The 10,674-nt window shown below is 42.0% G+C and overlaps 1 long non-coding RNA gene and 1 pseudogene across 1 annotated transcript; one reads left to right on the forward strand and one right to left on the reverse strand.

The window, feature by feature from the left end:
* The first annotated feature begins 290 nt into the window (after window positions 1-290).
* LOC139436171 (uncharacterized) lies at window positions 291-10,468 on the forward strand. Its single transcript, XR_011649027.1, has 3 exons — window positions 291-462; window positions 1,309-1,380; window positions 10,167-10,468. It is a non-coding gene; the product is annotated as an uncharacterized lncRNA (long non-coding RNA).
* Window positions 8,223-9,196, reverse strand: LOC101441104 (cholesterol 25-hydroxylase-like; annotated as a pseudogene).
* Window positions 10,469-10,674: the final 206 nt, after the last annotated feature.

The following is a 10,674-nucleotide window of genomic DNA, read 5'->3' on the forward strand; positions in this document are numbered from 1 at the left end:
GGCTCTGGGTTGAGTGAGGATTAACACCCTTTCTCACTATACAAGGCATCTGTAAAATGAGTAGATTTTCTGCCTCCTTTCCTTCATTTGGAGAATTTAGGCACATGTCTGTAACATTGGGGTAGATTATCAGATTTTGCCTTAGTAAACTTATGTCATCAGTATCCTGTTTGAATCTCCACTGGTTGTCATTTTACTCCTGAGTTCATCCATGGATATCCTTGCCTCTGGTCTCTGCTTCTAAGGTGGGTCATAGAAACCTTTGTACCAGAAAGAGATACCGAATGTATTCTTGGGTTTGTTTCTTTTTTATAGGATTTATTTGGAGTCAAAGAATTTCTTCCCCAGAGTACATTTTTGAAGTGGCTTAGTACTCAGATTTGTACCCATGTCATTCTGAAGGAACTTTGTGGAAATCTCCTTTTTGTTCTGAGTGGATTTAATGAGAAAAATTTAAATATGGTATGTATGTTTATAGTAAGACTACTTTAAGCTTTCAATATCTTTTTTTTTGTCTGTGAATGTATTTGGATTAGATGATGTAGGTGAGGCAGGAATGACCTCATTAGAGCTCCAAAAGGTTTTTCATTTCAGAGATGGGAGAGTAATTTCAATAGGTGCCTAGAATACTCTTTGCTCTGATCATCAGGCAGGCAGTTATCACCTTCCTACGTTGTATCTATATGGAAATATTGAATGAGAAGATTTGTAATAAGTTAATTTCTGATATTCTAGTGATTTGTTTCTTTTTAAAAAATTACTATGTGTTTAAATTTGAATGACTGTTTCCATATATATGCACATATGTGTATATGTGCATGTGTATTTGTTTTATAATGTGTAATCCTTTGGCCAGCAATATACTGGTGTTCCTAAATGTATTTGTAGCTTGCAATGTTGCATTTTTGAAAACATGTTTTAAATTCTGGAGTGAAGTTTGCAGAGATTTTTTAAAATGTTGTCTACTTTTCTTTTTTTCTGCTGATGAAAGTAATGTGACATTTGTATATAAGATTGTGTAATTCAGAGAAGTATTAAGAAGGTAAAAAACCTACCTATAATCACAACCCATTAGGCTGCATGATTACCATGTGGTTGCTTTTCATTTCCTTCCTATATAGTCTGTGTGTGTGTTGTACATATTTTATGGGACTTATTTATAGTTGAGAAATTTTTCCTGCCCATAATCTCTCATGTATTTGAGGTTACAACTCTGTAGTTTTTCATGTTTTAAAGGATAATATATATGTATTATTGATATTACCTTAATGCTGTTTTCATTCATATTTCCACGTATTTATTTTGCAGTCTAGAGTGGATGTATATACAACACACTGTCCTGCTGGAACTTCTGTGCAAAACTTGTCACACTGGAGTCAGGTAGGTATTCCAGGAGCAAAGTTGGGAGTTTGTGTAGCATCATTGCTAGAAAGGTCTACGCATACCATGCAGTACCTCTCTGAAAATGTTTTCCAAGTAGAAGGACAATCTGCTTACAGATATGAGCTGATTTCCTTCCCCAGAGTCCTGGATTCCTCACTGAGTTAGTCTGGCTTTTGCTGTCCTCTCTGGAGCATACTACACCATGCCACGGGCTTACCAAACAGTAATTGTGTTGATAATTTGTTTTCTCTGCCCTTCTCTTCGATGTTCTGCTGTTCAGTGAGACTCAGATTTATTTTATTTCCATGGTGGTTCATAAAACATGATTTTAGAGCAGCTTTGGGGATAGAAGCTTCCATTTCAGTATTAAACTATAAGCATAATATGCCTGGAAGATCAGTAGATAGACAAGCCTATTTTATCAACCTATCAGTTGTCCCTCCCTTTGATTGCTGAGCAGTGAGAATCTGTATTGTAAGAAAATAAATTAAGAGCTGCCCAATAGCTTGCTCAGCTTTTTCAGATTGGGGAACCTCTGCCATGTGATAGCACTTCAGTGAACTCAGTGGCCTCCGAATTGTCCTCCCCTAGGAGCCCTGTTCTTAGCATCTCCCTGGGAATCAGGAACCAGAAAGGGTCATGCGAGGCTTCAGCACCTTGTCATGAAGGTTGACAGCATTTCAGATGTCAGTGATTCAGTGACAGATTGCTAAGGTATAGCCCAGGGCACCTGCAAGGGAAAGTAGTGCAGTACATGCTTCACAGCACACTCTCACTTTTAAGGTGTCCTGGACCCTTAAAAATCCTCATATTCGGAGGCGGGGCAAGGTGGTGGCTGAGTGAGCTTACCTGATAATATCTTCTGCAATGAAGTGGCTGGGCAGCATTTGAGCCTCTTCGGGACCAGGCTGTTTCAGGATTTTTGCAGGTCAGGAGGTATCTGGACATCGATTTGGTGGGAAGGTAACAGAGAAAATACGTCTATAAAATGTACAAGGAGGTCCTGGCTGCACGCAGAAAGCTCCCTCCTTGGGTGGGCGGAGCGTGGCATCGGGCACTGCCGTGGCATCGGGCGCTGCCGTGGCGGTTTTTTTTTTTTTGGAGGCTCTGCAGTAGTGGGGAATTCATAAGCCCTGAGCGCCCTATTGGGGGGTTAATAGAACAGGAGGCACTTGCAGACCGATTTGGGGAGACAAACAAGAGTTTGATGGCAAAGCGGGGGGAATTTTTGATTGCGGACACAAACAATAGCGCTTCCGCCTAGAGCCATGCCCCCCCTCAAACCCGGCTGCTGATCTACAGTGGACTTAAAGTGATAGCAATAAAGAGACGCTACCAGGGTCTGGCAGGGTAGGAGACATTTGGAAGCTGATTAGGGGAATATTTTGTGAAGCGTGGGATTTCGGGTTTGGACTCTGTTATTAGCATTTCTGGCTGGAGCCCTTCCCCCAGAACTGGCTATTGATCTGCGTCATTAAATTGGCTGCAGCCTAGAGGCACCCCCAGGTGGCCGTTCCGGGGGATCACAGGGTGGGAGGGGTCCTGAAATCAATTGGTGATATATCCACAGAATAGACCCCAGTGAGTGAGTGAATTGTGGGGTACAGAACACAGGATAGAGCTTGTGGATGTGACCTCACCCATAGGGCTGGCACCCAGCTGCAGGGATCCCTGAAGGATGTGATGCACTGTGGTGCTCCCAGGCTTCCTGTTAACCCGACTTGAGGTTGCCAGGTCTGAGTCCCCTAAACCCTGGTGGCCCACACCCCAGAGACTCACACCTCTTGAGTCCTCAATATCTCAGACTTTCCACCCCTGAATCCATCATGCCCTGAGGTCCATCTGAGGTCCTTGAATGTCTTAGCCCTCAACGTTTGCTTTTTTTCTTTTTTGTTTTGTTTTGCTTTGTTTTTATTTTTATTCTATTTTTATTTTTATTTTTTTAATGTTCTGATGCTAACATTGCATTATCCCCTAGTCTTATCTCCCAGCATATCCCCCAAAGTCTTTTTTTTTTCTTCAGTTATTTAGGGCTTTTTTTTTTTTTTATTGGTATTGTGGCTGTGGTGGTTGGTGTTTATCTTTTTTCTCTTTTAACTATCTGTTCCCCGCCCTTTACCCACCCCCTTGTTCTTTCTTCCTTCTCTCCTTTTTTTTTTTTTGTCTCTCTCTCTCTTGTCCTCCATCTTCTTCTTATTCTATTTTATCTTAACTATACAATAGGTGCTGCAGGGAACACCTCACATTTGCTGGGTTTCCTCATCCTCCACTGCCTCATTTCTGTGTGAATAGATTTTGGCTATCTACACTATCCCCTTTCCCCTACATCTTGATATCCTCCATCATCTACTGTCTCTCCTATATTCCACCTCCCTTTCTTTGATCCACAAAGTGTCTAACTCTTAATTTCTAATACCTTTGTTTTGTTTTCTGTCTATTATCCACTCTTGAAACTATTACCTTTCTTTTCTCTTTCCCTCTCTCACAAAAACAATAGCTTTTTAGTTCATACCATATTCCTCCCATATTCAGTCGTCTACCTCATTATAGGTACTCTACCTACTGCTATAACTCTACACAATTTACATGAATCTAACCTCCATCCTCCCAGATCTCATATTGTTGCTTTGTTAACATATATCACCAATACTACTTTACACTTTTTCCTTGCTTACACAGTTGCCTTTCCCTGGCACTAATACTTTCCTTTAAAGTGAAATTAATCAGCAATAAGAAATTAGAATAAGAAGAACAAAGAGACAAAGAGAAGATATAACACTTAGGCAAAAACAACAGCTAATTAATCTCCAAGACTAAACAAAGAAGCTAAGGAACTGATTAAACCCATCAAGATAAAATGATGACCAGACAGCAGCAAAAATCTACAAACCAAACCAGTAATCAGGAAAACATAGCTGAATCCAATCAACAAACTAAAAATCAGGGAGGGGAGCAGAACTTCACACAAGCAATGAAAGATCTCAGAACATTTATCACTGACAAATTTGATGAAGTAAAGGAAGAGGTTAACAACATGAAGACAACACTTGGAGGGGAAATTGCAGACATACACAAAAAGATAACAGATATGATGGGAATGAACACCACAGTTCAAGAAATAAAAAATACACTTGCAGCAAATATCACCAGACTAGAAGAGGCAGAGCAGAGAATTAGTGATGTGGAAGACAGTGTATCGGAAATCAAACAGATAGTAGAAGTGGTCGATAAAAAGAAAAAATCCAGCTAGGACTTAGGGACCTGAATGATAATGCAAAACGCTCAAACATATGTATTATAGGCATTCCAGAAGGAGAAGAGAAGGGAAAGGGGTCAGAAGGAGTGTTGCAGGAAATAATGGCTGAAAACTTCCCAAATCTATTGAAAGAGACAGATGTACATATCCAAGAAGCACAGTGCATTCCACTGGTCATAAACCCCAACAGGCCCACCCCAAGACATATACTTGTCAAATTATCCAATGCTCAAGACAAAGAGAAAATCCTAAAAGCAGCAAGAGAAAAGAAATCCATCACATACAAGGGAAGCTCCATAAGATAAAGTGCTGATTTCTTATCTGAAACCATGGAGGCAATAAGGCAGTGCTATGATATAGTCAAGGTACTAAAGGAAAAAAAAATTCCAATCAAGAATACTCTATCCAGCTAAACTAGCATTCAAAAATGATGGAGAGTTCAAAATATTCACAGATAAACAGAAACTGAAAGAGTATACCAACAAGAAACCTCCCCTTCAAGAAATTCTAAAGGAAGTTCTGCAGGAAGAAAGGAAAAAACAGGACAGGCAGAGTTGAAGGAGAGTGTAAGAGCAACAAAAAAAGACAAAAATACAAGCAAAAAAAATACAAACAAAATATGACAAACACAAATCCAATAAAAATATGGCTAACACAAATAATTCCTTGAAAGTAATAACACTGAATGTCAATGGATTAAACTCACCTATCAAAAGATTCAGACTGGGACATTGGATAAGGAAATATGACCCATCTATAGGCTGTCTACAAGAGACATATCTTAGACCCAGAGACTCATGGAGGTTGAAAGTGAATGGCTGGAAAACAATTATACAAGCAAACAACCAAAAAACGGCAGGAGTAGCTATATTAATATCAGACAAAATAGACTTCAAATGCGAAACAATTGTGAGAGACAAAAAAGGATACTACATTTCAGTGAAAGGGACAATCTGTCAAGAAGATCGAACAATCATAAATATTTAAGCTCCTAACAAGGGTGCCTCTAAATATGTGAGGCAAACACTGGAAAAACTAAGTGAAAAAATAGATTCATCTACAATTATAGTGGGGGATTTTAATACACCACTATCAACTCTGGACAGAACATCTCAAAAGAGAATCACTAAAGAAACAAAACATTTGAACAGTATATTAGAGGAGCTGGATCTAATAGACATATGTAGATCATTACACCCAAACACAGCAGGATTTACATTTTTCTCAAGTGCACATGGATCATTCTCCAAGATAGACCATATGCTAGGCCACAAAGAAAGGCTTAATGAATTCAGAAAGATTGAAATCATACAAAACAATATCTCTGACCACAGTGGAGTCAAGCTGGAAATCTGCAAGGGACAGAGGCCCAGTTTCACACCACGATTTGGAAATTAAACAGCACACTCTTAGAAAAACAGTGGGTCAAAGAGGAAATCTCAAAAGAAATCAATGATTACAAATGATAATGATAACACAACATACCAAAATTTATGGGATACAGCAAAAGCAGTACTGAGAGGGAAATTTATAGCCATAAATTCATATATCAAAAAAGAAGAAAGAGCAAAAATTGAAGAACTAACTGCACATTTGAAGGAATTAGAAAAACAACAACAAAGTAACCCAACAGGAAGAAGGAAGGAAGGAAATAACAAAGATAAGAGCAGAACTAAATGAAATGGAAAATAAGAAAGCACTTGAAAAGATAAACAAGACCAAGAGCTGGTTTTTTGAGAAGATCAACAAAATTGACAAACCTTTAGCGAGACTAACAAAGAAAAAAAGAGAGAAGATGCAAATACACAAAATAAGAAATGAGAAAGGCGATATCACCACTGACGCCACAGAAATAAAGACTATCATAAGAGGATACTTTGAAAAACTATATTCCAACAAAAATGACAATTTAGAGGAAATGGACAAATTCCTAGAAACACATAAGCAGCCCATATTGATGAAAGAAGAAATTGATGATCTTAACAAACCAATCACAAGCAAAGAGATACAATCAATCATTAAAAATCTCCCAACTAAGAAGAGCCCAGGGCCAGGCGGCTTCACAGGTGAATTCTACAAAACATTCTGGAAAGAACTAACACCAATCCTGCTGAAACTATTCCAAAAAATCGAAACAGATGGAACATTGCCGAACTCCCTCTATGATGCCAACATTACCCTAGTACCAAAGCCAAACAAAGACACCACAAGAAAGGAAAATTACAGACCAATTTCTCTAATGAACCTAGACGCAAAAATATTTAACAAAATACTTGCTAATCATATTCAACAACACATTAAACAAATTATACACCACGACCAAGTGGGATTTATTCCAGGTATGCAAGGATGGTTCAACATAAGAAAATCAATCAATGTAATACACCATATAAACAGATTGAAGGAAAAAAATCACATGATTATATCTATAGATGCAGAAAAAGCATTTGACAAAACACAGCACCCTTTCTTGATAAAAACACTCCAAAAGATCAGAATACAAGGAAATTTTTTGAACATGATAAAGAGTATATATGAAAAACCTACAGCCAACATCGTTTACAATGGAGAAATCCTAAAATCCTTCCCTCTAAACTCAGGAACAAGACAAGGATGCCCATTGTCTCCACTCCTATTTAACATTGTCTTAGAAGTACTTGCTCGAGCACTGAGGCAAGAACCAGATATAAAAGGCATTCAAATTGGAAAGGAAGAAGTCAAAATTTCATTATTTGCAGATGACATGATCCTCTACATAGAAAACCCTGAGAGATCTACAACAAAGCTTCTAGAACTCATAAATGAGTTTAGTAAAGTCACACGTTATAAGATCAATGCGCAAAAATCAGTAGCATTTTTGTACACCAATAATGAGCAAGATCAGGAGGAAATCAAGAAACAAATACCATTCACAATAGTAAATAAAAAAATCAAATACTCAGGAATAAATTTAACTAAAGAGGTAAAAAACTTATACACCGAGAACTATACAAGACTGTTCAAGGAAATCAAAGAAGACCTAAATAAATGGAAGAATATTCCTTGTTCATGCATAGGAAGACTGAATATTATTAAGATGTCTATCCTACCAAAACTGATCTACACATTCAATGCAATCCCAATAAAAATCAACACAGCCTTCTTTAAGGAACTAGAAAAACTAACTATGAAATTTATTTGGAAAGGAAAGAGGCCCCGAATAGCCAAAGACATATTGAAAAATAAAAACAAAATAGGAGGAATCACACTTCCTGATGTCAAAACATACTACAAAGCTACAGTAGTGAAAACAGCATGGTATTGGCATAAGGAGAGACACACAGACCAATGGAATCGAATTGAAAGCTCTGATATAGAACCTCACATATATAGCCATATAATATTCGATAAAGCCACCAAACCCTCTCAACTGGGAGAGAATGGTCTGTTCAACAAATGGTGCCTGGAGAACTGGATAGCCATATGTAGAAGAATGAAAGAGGATTACCATTTCACACCTTATACAAAGATCAACTCAAGATGGATCAAAGACCTAAGTATAAGAGCCAAGACCATAAAGATCTGGGAAAGCAGTGTAGGGAAACATATACAAGACCTTGTAATAGGAAATGGCTTCATGAATATCATGCCTGTTCTTTTTTTGATGCATAAAAAGAGAAACAGCTTAGTGTTCTTTTCCTGATGCAAGAGTGAAATGCACAGCCATCCCGGGTCTGAGAGGGCACCACCCCTGCCAGGCACGCAGCTACTTGGCGTAAGCAGACTGCAGCGTCCCCAGCATTTTGTCCCAGTGTGTGAAGGAAGGTGCGAAGTTGCAGTTAAAGTGGGAGTGATGCAGGTCGTGGTGCACTACACCCTGGTACCACATGAAAAGCACCAGTCTGTGCGTGGACCAGGGGAAGTCGTAGCCCGAGTGGTCCTCCACCGACAGCCAGATGTTGACCACGTGGAACACCAGGACGGTGAGCGGGTGGCACCCGAGCAGCACCACGTTCACCATGTTGAACAAGCCCAGGGAAAACAACTCCCCCACGCTCATGTGCTGCATGGCCAGCGCGAAAGAGGACACGTTCTGGTGGTGCACCTTGTGGAAGGTGCAGTGCACGGAGGGCACCTTGTGGCGCAGCAGGTGCCACACGAAGAACTCGCCGTTGAAGAGCAGCAGGTAGACCATGACGTGGCGGGTCAGCTCCAGCACCGTGGAGGCGTCGGCGGGCAGGCTGGGGGGCTGCAGGCCCAGTGCAGCAGCGTCGCGGGCAGCACGAACTCCGCGTGCTGGTAGAGCGTCTGCCCCAGGCAAGGCAGCAGCTGCCGCGCCCACGGCGAGAAGTCGGGGTGGATCTTGTAGCGCCGCAGCGCGGGCACCCAGGGGCACACGGCGTCCAGCAGCATGAACGGCAGGCAGAAGCCCACGTAGGTGATGATGGAAAAGATGACCGGGAAGAAGGGCGACTGCGGGAAGGCCTCGTGGCTTCTCAAGCTGTCCCAGAGAGGCTGCAGGAACAGCTGGCCCTAGCCACAGAGGACCTGGGCGTCGGAGCTGTTCCAGTGGCTCATGGTGGGGTCGGGCCAGGCTGCTGCTGCCCGCGTGTCTCGCCGGCTTTTTTGGGGACATTTGGCCCCACCTTGAGTGATGTCAGTCGTGTTTTCTTCCCCTTTCCTGGCTGCGCAGAGCTGGATGAGGAGGTAACCCTGCAAATGAGCAGGGCTTTAAACACACACCCCTAAAGCTGCCTGAATGGGCTTTTACTTATGCACGCTAACTTTTCATATGCATGCAATTGACATTTTCTGTCCTTTTCAACTGATATACAATTGCATACAATGTACAGATCTTCAGTGTAGGGTTGCGCTCAATTTTTCTTTTTGTTTTTAAATCCTCGCCCCCTCACCGCCACCCCCCCCCCCCCCCCAGCTGTCTGCTCTCTGTGTCCATTCCCTGTGTGTTCTTCTGTATCCACTTGCATTCTTGTCAGCTGGCACGGGGAATCTGTGTCTCTTTTTGTTGGGTCACCTTGCTCCGTCAGCTCTCCGTGTGGGCAGCACCACTCCCGGGCAGGCTGCGCTTTTTTCCCTGCGTGTGTGTGCATGTGCGTGCGCGTGTGTGTGTCTCCTTATGGGTCTCACTCCTTGCCCTGGGGCTCCCCTAAGTGGGGACACCCTTGCAGTAGCACAGTACTCCTTGTGTGCATCAGCACTGCATGTGGGCCAGCTCATCACAGGGATCAGGAGGCCCTGGGTTTGAACCCTGGACCTTCCATGTGGGAGGGCGAAGCTCTATCAGTTGAACCAAATCCGCTTCTTCCCTTACCCTCAGTTTTGATAACTCAATTCACCTGTGCCATCACCACTACAAGAAACTGTTTCCAACACCCCCAGAAAGTGCCCCTTTGGTAACCAAGAAAGAATTACTTGTACTTTTAAACGCGTGCTTGTAACTGCCAGTGTGTTTTCATAAAGACGCAAACATGACTGCATTTTGAAAAAAGAAAAAACTTTTAAAAGCGTCGTACCTTCTGTATTTCAGATCTTTCCTGCTCTACGCAGCCTTAATTGCAGCTCCAAGCAGCTACGAGCGGCGAAACTCGCCTTCCGCAGAAGGATCCGGGTCCCCCAGCCACCCGTGGGACAATCAGTGCAGGAAATGGAGCAGGACCACCGGCTGATCCGTCTCAGCGTCTCCAGAGGGCCCCGTGGCTCACAGACTCGCCAGGGGGTCCCGCAGCCCCAGCTGGAGAGTCCACCCTCTGCTGCGCCCCCAGGCACACAGGAGCAGCTGCGGGAATCCCAAGGCACAGCGGCCCCGGAAAGTTAAAAATAAATAAACAAACAAACAAACAAATAAATAAATAAAATAAGTTTAAAAATTTTAATTAGATTTAACACACAGAGCCGGTGCTGGTCTGGGTAAAAAGCCATTGAATTTCAGGCTGGCGTGTAAGCAATGAAATCAGTAAACCGCCCACTTTGTTCCTCCAGAGAATGATGCGGGCGGTCCTGACGCTTCCCAGGAGGCTGGTGAAGGAGCAGATGAT

Source organism: Dasypus novemcinctus, chromosome 6 (genome assembly GCF_030445035.2).
Source record: "Dasypus novemcinctus isolate mDasNov1 chromosome 6, mDasNov1.1.hap2, whole genome shotgun sequence".
Lineage (NCBI taxonomy): Eukaryota > Metazoa > Chordata > Mammalia > Cingulata > Dasypodidae > Dasypus > Dasypus novemcinctus.